At 38.1% G+C, this 18,884-nt stretch overlaps 1 protein-coding gene across 4 annotated transcripts in view; it reads right to left on the reverse strand.

Annotated features, from left to right (window-relative positions):
* Nucleotides 1-18,884, reverse strand: part of Adamtsl1 (ADAMTS like 1) — an 877,745-nt gene that overhangs the window by 294,707 nt on the left and 564,154 nt on the right. The gene's annotated exons all lie outside the window — the stretch shown is intronic.

An 18,884-nucleotide genomic window follows, 5' to 3' on the forward strand; every position in this document is an offset into this window, starting at 1 on the left:
GGTTTTTCATTTTCTGTTTTCATCTACTAAGATCTATGTTCTAGAAGGACAAGGACACATGACTATTTGTTGACAGACAGAAAACATACTGAAAATCAAAGAAATACCATTTTTTTTGTATCACAGACACTCCAATCCTATTTCTTAAAATTTTCAGGAATTTAAATCTTGGTTCTTTTATTGACAAAATAAAAATAAATTTCTTTTAAAAAAATTAAAGCCATAAGAATACTTACACATTTTTAGACACGAGGAAAGTTGAATAGGGAGTCTTACCTACTTTCTGAATAGGCAGATTGATATTTCTTCCTCCATGTAAACAAATTTAATAGGCCAATATTGAGAAACGTAAAATGTGCTGAAATCATTTATTATTTAAAAAATAGCCAGCCATTTATAAATTTTATTAAACACTTAAGTGTTACATGTATGCATCATAAAGTGCTAATGTTGAGGTAACAAGCTTTCTCACCCCAATTTTGGCCACCTGCTTATACTAACATCAATATCATCATCGAGAGGATTTATTTGTGCAAGGCTGTTCCCTGCAATGTAACATGAAATTAAACAGACACAGTCTCTGCCCTGTCTAGACAGTCTGTACGGATACAATTCTATTATATTTCAAGAGCACAATATTTAAATTTCTAACATATCACCATGGGTGCAAAGAACAGAAGACAGGGCTGTGTTTGGAGGGTGGTTTCATAGGAGGCAAAGACCATTTGTGACTCATTTTTCCTCTGTCTTCAACAGCCAACAGGCTGGCTGTTTTCTAAGTCAGTGGGAAAGGTTTGGGACACCATGTTTTCATATATCAGATATGGTTTGAAGGCACTTGTTTTTGTTCTTTTAATCCTGGTACAAAAGGTTTATAGATGTCTTTTTCACGTCTCTCTCCACTTTCAACACTTTTAGAAAATGGTATACTCAAGGGAAGGGAGTACTCTTGAGAAATGAATCATTAACCATTTTATTGCCTAACCATGACTCAGGTTCACCCCCAGTTAAATATTGTTGCCATAGTGTGATCGTGAAAAGTAATGTAGTACTTTAATTTATCCCAGCTTTAGGTGTACCCTACTGTGCTCAGCCTCGTGGATGGCAGCCATGGTAGATCGAGTATCCTCAATGCATGTTCATTTGTGTGCACACACTGGACATGCCGAATGTGTGCACTAGGACTCAGCAGCCCCACCCACTTGCTCTGTTACACTATGTTGTCTGGAAACAAATGGCTGGCCTGGCTAGTTTTTTAATGTCTCCAGGCCTCTATGAGCTGATCTAAGTAAAAATATTGAAAACATTTAGTTTTAAAAGTTCACTTTCTCTCTCTTTTGGATAGTTTTTATTTCAGTGCCTTTGTTTTTTCTTCTTTGAACAATGCAGACGTTTGGAATCCAATTCCCTAGAGGTATTTGTAGGACTGGTTATAGTTTGTCATGTTAGACTCTTAAATTCTCTCAATTTTGAAAATATTCGTTCCTTGAGGCTTTTTATTATTTTTAGTTTCTTTCTTTGAATCTGCTCCAATTTAGCAGTATCTAAATCAGATACTTTTCTTTTCTTAAATCAGCATTTCTGACTTTTTATTATTTTTTACTACAGTCTGAAATAAATGTTCCCCACTCCATCCCAAAAAATTAGCATATTTGGCGAGGTAATTTGTAAGACATTTTGTAATAGGGCACACCACTTCATTTTATAAGCACACAGCCATACAATGTGATGTTCTCAGACTGCATTAAACAAAATAGCTGTGGTGGAGAGGCAGGTTGTGGAAAGCTAGCACAAGGAGATAGGTTTGCTAACAAATATGTAAGTGGCTGATGCTCTTCATGTTTATTTGCAAAGTGGAAAGGGGTGAACTGGATGAATGACAAAGGTGCAAACAGAAGGACTGAAGCTGCTTTGGAACAAATTTTCTTAAGGTAGCAATTTAAAATAAAAGAGGAAAAGACATGGTTAATCTTAATCCAAAGACACAAGCTGGATGCAGATAGCTAAAGTTTAATTTATCTTTTTTCCCCCTGTTGTTACTTTTAAAATACAAAATGTGAACTTCAAAAGGAACAAATAAATGAAATTATTTGAAATAAAAACAAAACAAAATTAAAATAAAACAAGGGTAACTGCTGTGTAAATGAGTTGAAGAAGACCCTCCCCCCTACCCCCCATCACCTTCCTTCCCTCCTTCCCAACCATCAACAAGCTACCTGAGTGTGCCTGCAGGCTTTACTTCTTTTTGTCTCTCTCTGAATCCTGACAGTGCAGTCTGTTTTCCTGATATGGTGTCTAATCAAATCTCCACTGCTTTTTTTTTTTTTTTTTTTTAAAGGTATGAAACATGTGATGTATCTCCATGAAATGACTTGAAATGCCATTAGGCGCTCCTGTGGTGACATTTGTGCAGCATCTAATCTAATTTTGTGTTAACCTGGGTAAGTTTCTGCAAATGCACATAAGACTTCAGTGTGAATCACTGTTACTACTGAATCAGTTTACTAAAGAATGCAAGGACTGGAGGCTCTCCCTCATTGTGAGAAGGCTGAAAAACCATAGGGAAAGATACTGATTCTTTAACCCAAGAATAGGAGTCTCTTCTCATCCAGGGTCTATGTTAAGACTGACCACTAACAAGAGTCCTGTGTGTAAGAGTTGGGAACACTTGATTGTGTTGTGTTTTACAAAGAGAAGAAACAGAGAACTCTCAGATGGTTACAGGATACCAGTAGAGACTAGCTGAGATTTTCTTACAGACATTGGGATGAGGCCGACTTGGGTTACTGTCAACTAAGTCAAAGAAAACTGCATGACACTTCTCTCTGTTCCTTCCCTAATCTCTAACTCTCAAGTAGGTCAGGATTCCTACTGCAAACACAAGCAGGTAAGGTTAATGGCACATAAAATAATTTTGTAGCAGAAGGTTTTGGAAGCACCATTGTAGACATGGCGACAATGCTTTCCGAATGAAAATTAAGAATCCGTACCTTGCTGCCTCTAAGATGACTTTATTTTGTTGTTTAAATACAAATTTAATTAAAGTGACTTATATGGATGTCTTAACATATGAATATAATCAAACAATACTAAGTGCCAAATTGACTGGGTTATAAGTTTAATGGATGACAACACTCAATTCTGTTCCTATGTGCTCATGGCTCTCAGTTTGTTGATCTTGGAGCATGGACATGTTTTAAGAAACTAAGTAGAATCAGAAAAATGTATTTCCTAACATTGAAACCCCAGAATTTCTAGGTTGTCCTTTGAAGCTCAAGGCACAGGCCTTAAGGGCTAGCTCATCTTGGAGCATTCTGCTCCACGGTTCGTTTTCTTTCCTCTCCCTATGAAAGAAACATTTCCTTCTCTAGGCTGTGTTTGGGAAAAGGTAAAGAGAAAAGCAAGCTGATTAATCATATCTGGAGTGAGGTTTGCCATAGTCAGACTTTCTGCTTAATCATTCTCATCAATAGTAATAGCTTACATATGCTCAAACCCCACAGAGATGCTTAGTAGTACCAGAAGCACCAGGGTACAGCAATGAGTCAATAACAATTCTTGTCTTTGTGAAGTTTATAGATTAAAGTAGTGTTTTAGTTTGAGATTTACTGCTGAGAACAGACATCATGACCAAGGCAACTCTTATAAAGGACAACATTTAATTGAGGCTGGCTTAGAGGTTCAGAGATTTAGTCCATTATCATCAAGGTGGGAGCATCGTAGCATCCAGCCAGATGTGGAGCTGGAAGAGCTGAGAGTTCTACATCTTCATCTGAAGGCCACTAGGAAAAGACTGGTTTCCAGGCAGCTAGGATAAAGGTCTTAAAGCCCATGCCCATGGTAACACATCTACTTCAACAAGGTCACACCTACTTCAACAGGGCCACTCATCCTAATAGTGCCAATCCCTGGGCCAAACATATACAAACCATCACAGGTAGGAAGACAAAAGCTAAGACCAATAATTTCACAGCTTTCATTTTATCCATAAAATTGTAGGCAAGGTAGGAGACAACTTCAAAATTGGCAGGTCATTTTAGAGTACAGAGAACTACCCTTTCTATTCAGCTCCTCATCAGGCTGCATCTGGACCTGGTAGCAAAGAAAAATAAATGTTCAAACTCTCCTATTCTGCAAGCCACTCCTGTTACTTCCAGAGCCTGAGACTGGAGCTGCCTGTTTTCTCCTTTCTCACATGTTATCCAAGGCAGCAAACACCTCAAGAAGTTTCTGTGTGGAGCTGACTTACATTTGCTTCTTTTCTACTTTTCCTCTTTCTTGTCACCAGCCAGCCAACACTGGGGACATTTGCCTTTCCCCTAATGCTTTGTTTACCAGGCAGACGTGATCCAAGATGTCTTCTCTGCTTGACTCCTTCAATGTGAAACTCATTATTCAGTCTTCTCTGACACCTTCATGCTGGCAGCCCATGGAAGAGGTCCCATAACACCTGCTTCATATCTTCTCATTCACTCAGCAGGCCCATTGGGCTTTCTGTCTTTCCCAAAATAATGAAACCACAGAAGACAACGCCACACCCCAAGGTTTTCCTTTAATCTGTAATCTTGGCTCAAAATGAATACTAGTTAACAAAGCTGGGGACTTCCTTTGTGTCAGAGTGTTGGGCTAGGAACTCCAAAGAAGCTTCCGACTATACACAACCTAAAATCAGAAGACTTAAGTAAAAAAAAAAAAAAAGTTAAATATACAAACAATGACAGGAAGTTGAAGGAGATTCATTCTAATGAAACTGCTGGTTTCTGGAGATTTAGACCTGTGTCCTGTAATGTCCTGTAGAATTAAGGAACCAAGACAGCCATTCTCACAGTGTTGATCTTTTCAGTCCATAAGCATGGGGAGAGGGAGACTTTTTCCATCTTCTAGTGTCTTCTTCAATTTGTCTCTAGAGGGGTTTTTAAGTTTTGATGACTTGTTATTCACTCCTTGGGTTAGGTTAAGTCCATGGTATTTCTGCAGCCCTTTTGAATTGAATTGTTTATGCTGTTCCTTCCTCAGTATGCTTGTGATTGATGCATAGGAAGAATATAGAATTTTGTGTTAATGTTTTTATCCTGCCACCTTTCTGAAAGTATTAGTTAGTTCTAAGAGGTTTTTTTTTGTTTGTTTGTTTTTTGTTTTTTGTTTTTTTTTTGTAGTCTTTAAAGTCTCATATGTAGAGTCATATTATCTGCAAATCGGGATACTATGATTTCTTCCATGGTTATTTATGCCCCTTTCTCTGCTTCTTCATCTCACTGCTCAAAGGCTTCTAGCACAGTACGAATTAAAAGTGGAAAGAGTGGTCATCCTCATCTTGTGTCTGATTTTACCAGAAAACACTAATTTTTTCCACTGATTTTACCAGAAACACTAATTTTTTCCACCTAATATTGGCTATAGATTTGCCATATATAACTTTTAGTATGTTATGTTCCCTCTGCTTCAAGTTCCTTCAATTTTATAAGGAAGGGATGTTGGATGTTGTAAAATTTAACTTTTCTCTTTTGCATCTATTAAAATGACCATGTAAGAGGGATTTAGCTCAGCGGTAGGGTGTAGGATGGTGAACGAACAGCATGGTTTCTGGTCCAGCACTGGCTAAAGATGGCCAGAGACCCAGCAGGTTGGAGACCTCACAGGTTTTCCTGAAAAAGACAGCATGCATTTCGCCATGCTCCCAGACTCCAGGCTCCTGACATGAGATGCAAGATCTCTATGGATCCGCATCTTTCAGGCACATAGGATAACACTCCTACCAGCCCCTCCACAGATAGAGGGCGTGACTACAGGCCTCCGCAGAGCCTCAAGAGATCTCTTTATTCATGGGATACCTAAAGGCCAGAGGGCATAGCCAATTAAGCATTCCTTCCCAGACCCTCCTCCTACTTGCAAAAGGTATTTAATCTCAGGCCTGCCCTGAGGACATGGGGTACAGCTTCATCCATTTTCTGCCATGACAATAAACCTTTTAAAACCATGGACTACCTCTCATTTTGGGGGCCTTGCTGTGGGGGACTATGGAGAAGGTCTTCAACTAACAAGCCGCCTAATCTCCCGCTGACCTCTCTGCATTCCAGCCACAGAACCCACCAACTCAAGCAAGCTAGCCAAGCCAGCTGAGACCCAGCCAAGCAAGTTGCTGTGACTAAGAGTTTCTGCCCTGCAGGGTGCTGCCAGAGCTCATCTTCTCCCCCTCTCCCTCCTTTTGGCTGAGGGTCGCTCTAGGCCAGATGCCCAGTCTCAACTCTTACACGGCCTCTCAGCTGTGCCTAGGAACCCAAGGGTCTGAGACCAGTTGATCCCCACCTGTCTTCTTGCCTGGGGGTCCCCAACCCAAGAGCTCCGGCCCCTGTGGGACCTCAGACTGGGATCTCCCCACAGAGTGGAGCTCTGTGGCTTCCCATAGCCCAGGGTTCACCTGGTTCCACATGGAGTGTACTCAGTCGAATTCCCATGCTTCTGCCCCCTGAGATGCAGTTCCAGCCGCCTAGGGTGGCAGACACTCAGGACCACAACTCAGCCCAACAGGACCCCTGCCCATGCACAAGCTACAGTCCCGCAGTAGGGCATTTGATACAGAATGACTATGGGGTTTCTGCCCATGAGTCCATTTAATTTATATCATTTATCAACTTAGGCATATCGAACCATCCTTGCATCTGTGAAATAAAGCCCATTGAATAAAAATGAATGATTTTTTAAAACTTTTTATTAAAATTTTATTTGAGAGTACTTTGTTAAGAATTCTCTCATCTATATTCATCAGGGAGATTGGTTTAGAATTTTCTTTTTGGCTGTGTCTTTATCTGGTTTTCAGTTTGTAAAGGGAGTTTAGTATTGTTCCTTCCTTTGTTATATAGAATAGTGTGAGAAACATCATTGGCTTTGCTTCTCCCAGAGTCTGGTAGAATTTAACAGTGAATTCATATTGTCTTGGAATTCTTGTTGGACAGGAGTCTTTTTTTTTTTTTTTTTTTTTTAAATAACCATTGCTATTTTATTCCTGTTGTTTGTTAGAGGCCTGATAAGATTATTTATCTCATCTTGGCTTAACTTTGTATGCTGTAAGTACCTAGACACCCATCCGTTTCTTTTAGGTTTTACATTTTAGTAGACTATGTGTTTTTAAGGTCTATCTTTCTGAGTTTGAATTTCCTGAGTATCATCATATTAACTCCCCTTTCATCTCTCACCTAACTTTTATTTTTGGTTCATTTGGATAAGGGTTTGTCAATCTTCTTTATCTTTTCAAAGAACTAACTTTTTGTTCAATCAATGGATTTTTTTTTTTTTTTTTTTTTTTTTTTTTGGTTTTTCAAGACAGGGTTTCTCTGTGTAGCCCTGACTGTCCTGGAACTCACTCTGTAGACCAGGCTGGCCTCAAACTCAGAAATCTGCCTGCCTCTGCCTGCCTCTGCCTCCCAAGTGCTGGGATTAAGGGATTAAAGGCGTGCGCCACCACCCGGCGAATCAATGTATTCTTTTTATTTTTCCCATTTCTTTAATTTATTCTCTGTGTTAATGGTTTCCTTCTATGTACTGATTTTTGGTTTACCCTATTCTAATTTGTCCAAGGCCATACAGTATATCATTGTTATTTATTAGGATTTTTTGTGATTTTTTTCTTGTAGGCACTTAGACTTTTAAACTTTCTTAGGGATACTTTCATTGAAAGTATAGGTTTGGGTATATTGTATTTTCATTCATGTCTTGGAAATTCTTGATTTCTTTATTAATTTTTTGATGACCCATTTATCACTCAATATTGTCTTATTTAATATTTGTGAGTTACTAAATGTTATATATAGTTGCTTGTGTTGATGTGTGATTTTACTCATTGTTATCAGACAGACTAGGAGGAAATATATATATATATATATATATATATATATATATATTTAATAATTGCTTTATGTTCTAATGTATGAAGTATTATAGAGAAAATTCAGTGGGCTTCAGAGAAAAATGTATATTTTGCAGTGCTTGGATTGAATTTTCTATAAATGTCTATTAAATCCATTTGATCAATGATTTCATGTTTTTATATATTTTACTTTTTATTTATTATTTAGTAATTTCATTGATGTATGATACTATTTAATTTATATGTTTTTCTTTATGTTTACTTTTTGCCTGTCATTGATGTCACCTGTTATTATATTTTAGGGCTTAAACTCTGGCTTTACTTCTACTACTATTTGTTTTACAAACTTTTGAGTACCTATGGGTATATATATATACATTTAGAATTATTATGAGTTATTATCTTAAGCAGTATGAAATGACCTTGTCTATTGCTTCTGACCAGTTGTCCTTCAAACTTCCTAACAGCAGCACTCCTGAGTGTTTGGGACCCAATTAATTCATTGTGAACATTGATGATTTACTTCAAAATGGTGTTGGGTCAGCAATAGCAACCCTTAGTTTATGCAAAGCTTAGTTTATGAAAATGAAACAAATGTTTTAAAAATATCAGTAGGTAGAACAACAAATAGAGACACAGGACAAATTGCTTAATAGGAGAAAGTATCTAAAAATTCACATAGAATTCAAGACAGAGGGATGAAGTTATAAAAAAAATATGAACAGAACTGAAAAAGTGGATTATGTGGAAATAATGATTCTTGCCAATTTTTTTTTGGAAATACTTAAAAACAGAAATTTTCAGTATTAGCATTGTTACTCAAGTCAAATAAATAAATAACCCATTTCTACATAGATCAAAGTTCACTACAAGATGCCAATGAGGAGTAAAAGAAACAAAGAAGAAAAATAAAAGAGAAGCAGAATAAAGACCAATTTTCCAACAGCAAGTTAAAAGTGGAAATCAGTGGACAAACATCTTTATAGCACTGGGCAAAAATAAACATTAACATAGATTTAATTCTGTGGAAAAACTTTAAGGAAAAAGAAAATACCACCATTACTATATGCAAAATCAAAACTCCCCTCAAACCTAGAAAAATTACTACCAATAAACTGTCGTTAAAAGAAATTCTAAAATGTAGATTCGCAGGGTAGGAAAAAATGTTTTAAAGGCTGGAGAAATGGCTTGGTAGGTAAGGATGCTCATTGCACAGGAATAGTGACCTGAGCCTTAATCTCAGCGTTTGTGTACAAAAGCTAGGACTGTGTCTGGTCCTCAGAGATACTGAGGGCAGGGACAGGAGACTTGCTGTGGATTGTTATCCTTGTTCCAGATCAACGGGGAGGACTGTCTCAAAGGAATGAAGTGCAGATGATGGATTCAGACACTGGCTGTTCTCTGGTCTCCAAGCATGTGTACAGGAGCTTACCTCCAAAACACACATGCAAATCACACACACACACACACACACACACACACACACACACACCACACCTGATGATCTGGAAAGAGTTATGAATTAAGAAAGAATAGGATCAAGAAAAGTCTAATATCTTGGAGCATATCTAAATCAACTTTAACTGTAAAAAGTCTCTAATCTGGAGTTAATGAACATAAGCTGATGATTATGGATAAACCATTTAACTTGAGGGTCTAATTCTAATAAAAGTAGAGCTACACACTAACAACAATATTGCAAAAAAGAAAGTAAAGAGTTAAAGTATTCTGAGAAAATATAATAGAAACAAAAAAAGATAATCTTTGGATAGGCAGGTAAAATACTACTTAACCTTACTAAATTTAGGGAAGCTACTTAGAAAGTATATATACATATATTATATGTATATAATGTGTGTGTGTGTATAGGTTTTCAACTAGAAGAGGAAGAGATACAGTAAGATTAAAAGAGCTTCCAAAGTACAAAAGAATCATGAAAGGAAATGAAAATGGACAACTGATAAAAGTTGGTTGAAATACATCTTCCAATAACTAGCAACACAAAGAAAGCAAATATCCTCTATTAGAGGATATCTATTAGAGGATATCTATTAGAGGATATCTATTAGAGGATATCTATTAGATGCTTAGAGCAGCTATAAAGGAAAATTGGAAGTGAAAGAACAGAAACGATGTAACTGGAGAATTTAATCTACTGAAAGTTAAACAGCCATATCCGCATCAGATAACACAAACTTTAGGGCAAAGTTTTGTAGCTACTGAGAAAGATGATGGAGGTAGATACTAAATTATGGGGAAAGGTTCAGTTCCTTAGGAAGACAGAATGTGTTTTAAGTTAGGTGTGAGCTCAAGGTTATACTGGGGTATAGGGTAAGACTGTCAAAAAACAAACAAAAAAGGAGAAAACCAAACTTTATCATTCATCTATTTAATAATTTGGATACAAAACATTCTACATAGACCATCATAAATTTAGCAAGTTCATCCATATGAAAGAGTTTAAAAATCATCCCCTTGAGTTAATTAAACATCCCTGAAGAAACAGAAGCTCAAATTACATCCAAAATATTTATTATTTTTATTGGGTACGTATGTGTGGTGTATGCATGCCTATGTACATTTTCAGGTGTACATGCACATGCAGAAACCAGAGGTCAATTACTAGTATCTTCTTCAATTGATCTCTGCCTTATTTTTTGAGACAGGGTCTTTCACTGAGCCTGGAGATAAAGTATTTGGCAAGACTAGCTGATCAGCCACTCTAAAGCCTGTCTGTTTGTGTCTCCATTGCTAGGATTTAGAAGCACCCGTCACCACATATGACTTTATTTGGGGCTAGAGAATGAACTTGGGTCTTCATGCTTATGTGAAAGACTTTACTGACAACCCTCTCTCCCACCTCTTCACAATGTTTGATATACCCATGCATGTTCTTTCCAAGCATACACAGGCACTAGGACATAAAGCACAATCTTAGCAATTTAGTTTAGGAACAGAATGAAAAGATTATTTAAAATAATGATGTCATTGTTAGAGGTTAATAAATGTTAAACCCTCATCTATTTAGAAGTTACTGAATAGGCTTGTAAATAATCTAAACTCTGTAGAAGATATAGAATTTAAAAATATATAAGACTGAATGACAGCACCAATATCCTTCACAGCACCATGAGAGACAAAGTGCTGTGCATGAGACCTTTGATAATTAAAAAAAGTAGATAAATGTGAACTATGTAGATGAAAGAAAAGAAGAAAAGTTCCCATCAGCCAAAAGCTGGAAGACGGAGTTTCTACAAGCCAAAGGCTGCTACTTGCAAAGACCAAGATAACAGACTTCTGAAAGAGCTTCATTCAATGACAATATGAACAAAACAGAGGTCTTAAGGAACATGGTTAGAGTTGCAAAAGAGAGGACACAGGCAGAGAAAGATTGCTGTGGGGGAATGTGACCCTCTTCAGACTGCTGTATTTGAAAGGAGTCAGACAAATGAGGAGACAAAAGAATTTTGAGAAGCAAGAGACACAGCAGGGGTAGATGCCCATGGAGAGGCATCATGAGCTGACTGCTGCCCTCTGACTCTGCACCTGTAGGTTAGTGCAATTCTTAAAACAGTTAAAGAGTCCCTGGGAGCTCTGGGGATCTGGTTAGTTGATGTTGTTCTTCCTATGGGGTTGCAAACCCCTTCAGCTTCTTCAGTCCTGCCCCTAACTCTTTCATTGGGGTCCTCAAACCACCAACCAAAGAGTACACATGAAAGGACCCATGGCTCCAGCCACTCAGGTAGCAGAGGATGGCTTTGTTGAGCATCAGTGGGAGGAGAGGCCCTTGGTCCTGTGAAGGCTTGATGCCCCAGTGTAGGGGAATGCTAGGGAGGTGAGGGAGGAGTGGGTGGGTAGTTGGGGGAAGCCTTCATAGAAGCAGCGGGGAGGGGGAATGGGAGGTAGGGAAATAACCTTTGAAATGTAACTAAATAAAATAACCAATAATAATAACAATAACAACAATAACAGCAGCAGCCACGAGTCCATGACACAGAGGAGAAAAACAAGGAATGGGTGGTTGAAACAACAGCATGGCTGCAAACAGCATGGCTGCCAACCTCATTCTCTCGCTTATCCCACGTTCCTCCTTATCCTCTACACAGATCCAATGAGAAGCTTGTTAGTTTACAAACAAGGTGTGCTAAACCTGAAGTAACAGACAACCCCAGCCATTTTTCAAGTAGTTCGAAAAACTAGAAAAAGAGGACAGTTCTCAATGCATCCTACCCAAAGAAGATTAGGATCATAGGAGGAAGAAAGCAAGTCAGGATTATAATGAAAGGTACCAAGCAAAAAAGTACTAGGAACAGGCTGGAGAGATAGCTCACAGAGCACTGACTGCTCTTCCAGAGGACCTGAGTTCAATTTCCAGAACCCATGTGGTACTCCACAACTATCTATAACTCTAGTTCTAGGGAATCCAGTGTCTCTTCTCCTCTCAGCAGGCACAGCATGCACAAGGTGCACAGACATACTTGCAGGCAAAGCGTCCATACACAAAATAAAATAAAATAATAAAATAAAATAAAATAAAATAATAAAATAAAATAAAAAATTTAAAACCACACTGGCCTAACAGACAAAACCATGGTAAGAAGATAGATGTGTGTTTACTGAGACTGGACAGAAGTGCAAAGATCTTATACCATCAATCATTGTCAAGCACAACTGAGCATGTGCAATTCTAGCAGGTGTAAGGAGTGTGAAGTACTATAGTAAACCTTGGTATTACCATGAAGAGTTTGAACAAGCATAATCTTAGTCTGTGTTTTTTGTTTATCACCTGATGCTTTTTCTTTTCTAGCTTCTATTAAATTGGCAAGATTTTCTTTATTTTCTACTTTTGTCCCTGCTACTTTGGAATCTATGGATTGTATTTCCATTGTTGTAATAGATCTTTATAAAATTTAATGGAAAATTTTAAATTTTATGTAAAATAATAAAGAAAGAAAATTACCATCAACAGTTACTATATTAACTATATTGGTTTTCTATTGCTGTCATACGAACTGTCATGTACATAGGTGCTTAAAACAATATAAATGTACTATTTGTCATTCTAGAGAAGGGAAGCAACACCGTAGTTCAGTCGCCTTTTCACAAAGCCAAGGTATTGGGAAGTGGAGCTGTTCTTAGGGGGACCTAGCAAGGAATCCAATCCCAAATGTAGCTAGGTTGTCAACCAAGTTCAGTTCTTTGGTGTTGAATGATAGAAGTCCCTCTTTCACTGCTAACCACATGTTGGTGGCCATGACAACTTTAAAAGCTTCTCTGATCCTTACATCTTAGAGCTAGAAATAGTGTATGGGTCTTCTTTGAGCTTTGAATCTTTGGTTCTTTTCTGACAGTGGTTCTGACTCTCATTTTGTTTGTTTGTTTTACCTTGATATGCATATCTTAAGGTCTATTATCTTCATTGAATTCATTGAATTAGAAATGTCTTCTTTAACAAGTAATGTAGTATCCAATGACAGGTTCCACGTCTAGGGCTTCAGCATCTTTACAAGCTCATTCTCATGGACTGTGGCTGTTAGGATGTGTTCGCTGATTCTAAAAATGTAGACAGAATCTCTACATTTACAGAATCTCCAGAATCTCTCTGGTTTAATGTACACTTCACTTCCAGTCAGAAGACTTTTCTTTTTTTTTCTTTTCTTTTTTTTTTTTTTTTTCTTTTTTTTTTTTTTGGTCTGGAGTATTTTGTCATTCCCTATATTTTCTTTGGAAGCTCCTATTAGAAGTATGTTGGGACCTACTTGCTTTTAAAATACCTCTTAAAGGTTTTTTTTTTTTTTTTTTTTTTAAACTATGTAATATTTAATTACATTTTGAGTAAAGTTTTTAATCAATTTTCATCTTAATTTCAGATCTAGAATTTATCCTATCTATGGAGATTTTAGTTTTGATTGTTATATTCTTCTTGTAAATTTATAATACTTTCATTTTCTTATCTGTTTATCTTACTTCATTTCTACCTTTCTTGCATTTTTTTCTTAGTTGTTACTTAGTCAATTGCTCTATTTGTGGTAGTAAAAAAACTTACATAGTTACCATTAATACTAAATTAGCAAATACAGAATTTATTGCTCCTGGGAGAATTAGTCCGTGAGGCTCTGATCATTACACTTTAAGTCAACTTATTTATATTTGATTTATATTTCTATTCGAGGACACAATATTTATTTATTTTCTAAAGATGTATTTATTTATTTATTTATTTATTTATTTTATGAGTAAACTGCAGCTGTCTTCAGACATACTAGAAGAGTGCATCATGTGGTTGCTGGGAATTGAACTCAGGACCTCTGGAAGAACAGTCAGTGCTCCTAACCACTGAGCCATCTCTCCAGCCCGAGGACACCATATTTAATAGATATTGTTGGCTCATTAACATTGAACTCCTGCATAACAGCACTACAGCCCATATCCCAAGGAATCTCATCTAATAGCTGTGTCCTCTAGAAGGTACATCGTAACCTTCTTGAGCTTAGAAATAACAGACAACACTTCATTGTTATGCTTGTGGGCCATTTTAAACAGCAAAAACACTCAGACAGAAACACAGGAATAAATGGGGAAAATGTGCGGCTAAGTAGATAAACACAAAAAACATCCTTTAATAGTGTGAGAGCTGACTCAAGTAGACAATGTCACCTTGTTCGACCCCAGCTGGGAACACAAGCTCAGTTTTTTTCCTCTCTGCCCTTCCCTTGTCAGGAGTGACCACAAAAGCACCTCACAATTCCTTACGTGGGGGATTGCAAACACATTTTAGCAAGTAGGCAAATTTACCATGACCTGCACTCATGAACAAATCAATTTTGATGTCTTTGTCAAACAGTTTCACACACTTTTATCTGGAGTAAATATTAATCGTGGTGGCATTCTTGGTGTTGTGTTTCTGTCACGTGCTTTGGAATTTTTATTGTACACTCAGGATGGTCTTTCCCCTGTTCTAATAGTTTTGTGATTATCTCCATGTGGTTCTCACAACTCCCGGTCCAGAGTCAGATGCTATACTGGAATTTGGGGATTTGTGACATAGTAGGGAATTTTTAAGTCCAGCCCCAGAGTCACAATGTGGCTTGAAGTGATTCAGTTTATGATAATACTTAGATTCTCCAACTAGCTTTCCTTAGACCTGCAACTACAGACAATGCCTTCATCCTAAGCAATGCCTTTTTCTAACAGAGAGTCCTATCCAAGTTTCTGACATCAAGTTCCCCACCTTGCCTGCATCCTGCCTCTCCCATGAAGTAAGAGGAGCTCTGGTTGTCCTCAGGGTGTGAGGATGCTGTTGATCTTTGCCGGCTCCTAGACTGGAGCCTGCAGCTGTAGCGTCAGCACAGATCACGGGCTTTTGTTTATGATCCATTTGTGGTCTATGGAATTTTTATCCAGTTCTTGAAACTGGCTGAGCTACTCTACTGATTTTTATTGTTTTTTTTTATAAAAGTTTGATACTGTTACCTGTTCAAAAGGGGAAGGATTAAAAGAACTCAATTTCTTTGCTTTTGTTTTTCCAGTTTTATATAGCTTATCTCATTCCGCATTGGGTTACTTGAATATTTTTTAATCTTTCTTCTCATTTTTCCTCCAATTTCAAAACATTTGAGAGGAGAAAAAAAAAACAAACCTATGCAACCTTTTGTATTTTCACTTTTTCCCGGGAAATGCCTTGCACATAGTTGATGAGATCTATTGAATTGAATTCACATCAATTGAATTTGATTTAAGGGTAGCAGGAAAGAAAGTGTGCATCAAGTGTTTAAAGGAAATGCCTTCTTGACCATTAGCAGTGTATAAAGTATACACACAATGGAGAGCTTTCTCTCCTAGAGGTCTTAGGGAAGCTCAGTGGCCTTTGAGTCTGCCTATTAGAGTCCAGGCACTTCAGAACGCTGTGTGATACAGAGCTTTGCCTCATCAGAAGCAGAAGATGGGATGCTCATAACTAAAGCAGGTGAAAACATGGCTGGTGTGGATAGAACAGGGCTGCACGTCAAGAAAGTGGCTATCTGGGGCTCATGCAGTCATGACGGCCCAGTCCTCCTATATAGATTGAGAGGTTTATGTGAAGTGTTTGCAAACCTATAGCAATCCAAACAATGTTGCTTCAACCGCTAATTTTAAGGAAGAAAAAAAAATAAAGGCTTAAGTGATACACTTTTAAAAAGGCTGCTAAATCATTTTAAAATTTCTGTTTGGGTAAGAAAAAAATTTTATACTAAGTATACTGCTTGAGAAAAGGAGCCTGGAAAAATACAGGATGTATGTGGGGCTGAGTTCTGAAGGCTGTTCACAGTGAAGAGTCAAAGGAAAAGAAATCTTATCAATGCATTTACACCTTTTCTTCTCTCAAGACCATGTTTCACTCAAAACCCTGAACTTCACTGGGAACTTGAACCATATACTCTCTGAAAGCCACATTGGCTACTGCTTATAGCAAGATTACAAGGAAAACGTAGTGAGACCTCAAAGATAGCCTCTCTTAACGGGTCATAGCTTCCTCCATAAAGAAAGAGAATATAAAAAAACAAACAAAAAAACAACCCCCCCCCCCACACACAGAAGGCTAAGTTCCAAGAATAGAGAATCACAATATGGTGTAAGCTAGCTCGTTAAGTAAACAATGGCCATACTCACAATACTTAACTCAAAGGCCTTGAGAGATCTCTCAGAGAGATCCCCCCACCCCAGTGCTGCTGTTACTTGACCTTCAACGTCTCTTTGTGTTAATCAGAAGATTTGATGTCGCTTATCATTTTTTGGCTCATGGAAACCAGGCTGAGCACAAGCAAGTATCTGCAAGTTAGCAGCCTATGGATGGCAGCTTGTTTGGTTTCATTCCACAGGGCGCTCTGCCAAGGGATGAACAGCAGTAGTCATTTCTCTCTAAATCACTGTCAAGACCCTGCTTCAAGCTGCTATTTGGTTCACCAGAGGCCAGCACACAGACTATGGAATCCAGAAACTGGGGGTTGGGAAAGGCGATTCTGAAGAGGGCTGACTTACACATTTACATCTTCTTGACAAGCAGAGAGGCTCCTAGGATCAGGAACAGGGGCAGGGTGAGGATAGTGGTGAGGATTTGGGGGTGTTTTCAGCTAGGGTTCTTGGATTTGCTCTTCCTCCTGTATTTAATTTGCACATTTAATGTTCTCAGCAGTTCAAATGCTTTTAACCTGGTGGGAGTCTAACTGCCACAATAAACTCAAATATCTCTTTTCTTTAAAAAAGCATATTTTTAAAAAAATGCTTGGCCTTTAAAAGCCTCTTCTATTTCAGTTTTGTTCTTTGCTAAGTAAGAGTTAGCCTAGATCATCTCATGCCTGTCTTATAGGGTTAGGAGCACAGGATTTGATATTTATGAATTTGGCAGGGTCGCATTAAGCTATTTTTCTTTAAATGCTTCGATTTCTGTATCAGTAAAACTGAAGCACAACCCATTTCTCAGAAGTTGTGGGAACTAAATGAGGTAGGGGGTGAAAGCCATTAGACTCCATAACTGACACATGACAGATATGAAAAATGTCTGGGTTCATTTCTTCTGCTGTTATTTTACACCTATGACTTTGACTCTGGGTTATATGATCAGTTTTATCTGTCACTTCAGGGAAGAGGGGTGTGGCATAGAGAAGTCATTACCTTTGGGTCTTGGCCTTTTGGCTAAGATCAAGTGAGCTATTGCTGTTTGTGTAAGACTATGGAAGTCGCTGGCAGATGGGACTCATATCTGCTTCTCCCAATATGATACATATTCTAAGTCTATAGGATGATGGACTCATCCTTGAATTCTACTCATTAGTTGAAAGCTTAACTGATAAAGATTTCAGTCTGCAAAAGTTCTTCAGTTAGCACGGTACTATTACTAATGAGACACACTTGCTACAGGTCTATCTGAATACTCACCCTAGGGTATTCCAATCCGGCAACAGTGAAGGAAGCAAACCTTGGGGTTGACAGTAGATGCTTCACATGAAAGCAACACAGCCTTCAGAAGAAGCACTTTCATTTCCTCTTGCCCAGCATCATGGGAGTGAGAGGTAGACCCAGCTCTACAGTCCAGAAATGCCAGCTCATGGTACTCCAAAGCCATCCTCAACCATCATCAACACTCCTTTGACAGCCCTGAGAGTATGCTTAGTAAAAATCAAGTGTGATCAATTTAGGGGAAAATATACCGGAAAGATGCCATCATGCAGAAGCCAGTTCTATCACTATATTTTCTTTTATATCTTCTGTAACCATTTGGAGCTCTATATACAGCTTGAGTTAAGTGTAGGGATGCAATCGTCCTTAGCTGGGGGATCTAGTTGTTCTGGATGAAAATGTGCACTTTTCATGAATGTTGAGGCTGATGGGATTCTCTTGGTTTCTGTTTTACTGGTTCCCACCCTCTCTAAGACTGCCACTTACTTTATCTTTGCCAAGCAAATGTCAAGAAAAGAACCAAAATTTACTGAGCACCACTCACACACCACTGCACTCTCTGTAAAGGAACATTACAACATTAGCAGAGCTGTTATTCTTGCATTATGATTTAGGAAACTGAGGCTACAAAATGTTAGAGAGATTTTACCCCAAACACAGAATTTGTACCAAGTCTGAGGTCTTTCAACAGAGCAGTGTTTACACCAGACCTCTCCTGGGAGAGGTCAAGTTGGAGGGAAGGGATACAAAATTGAGAACACATGAAGGAGAAAGGAAAAGTGGAGAATTAGGAGTCCAATAAAGATATGTCAAAAAAGCATTAAGGAAGAAAGGAAATGTGGGGAGCAGTCAGGAGAAGGCTGAGGGAAGAAGAAAAGCAGAAGGCGCAGCCCATGAACATGGGGGGCACCCAGTTCGCTTGGCTAGCTGCCCAGCCACGAGCACAGCAGAGAGACCTATAGCCACAGGAAGGAATCTGTGAACCATTAAAAATTGTTTATTTCTTTATGCCACAAATGATAAAACAGTCATAAAATGCAACGGTTGTTTGCCCAGAGTAATTGCTGTGAATATTTTCGACCAT

This window comes from Arvicanthis niloticus, chromosome 5 (genome assembly GCF_011762505.2).
Source record: "Arvicanthis niloticus isolate mArvNil1 chromosome 5, mArvNil1.pat.X, whole genome shotgun sequence".
In the NCBI taxonomy this organism is placed as follows: domain Eukaryota; kingdom Metazoa; phylum Chordata; class Mammalia; order Rodentia; family Muridae; genus Arvicanthis; species Arvicanthis niloticus.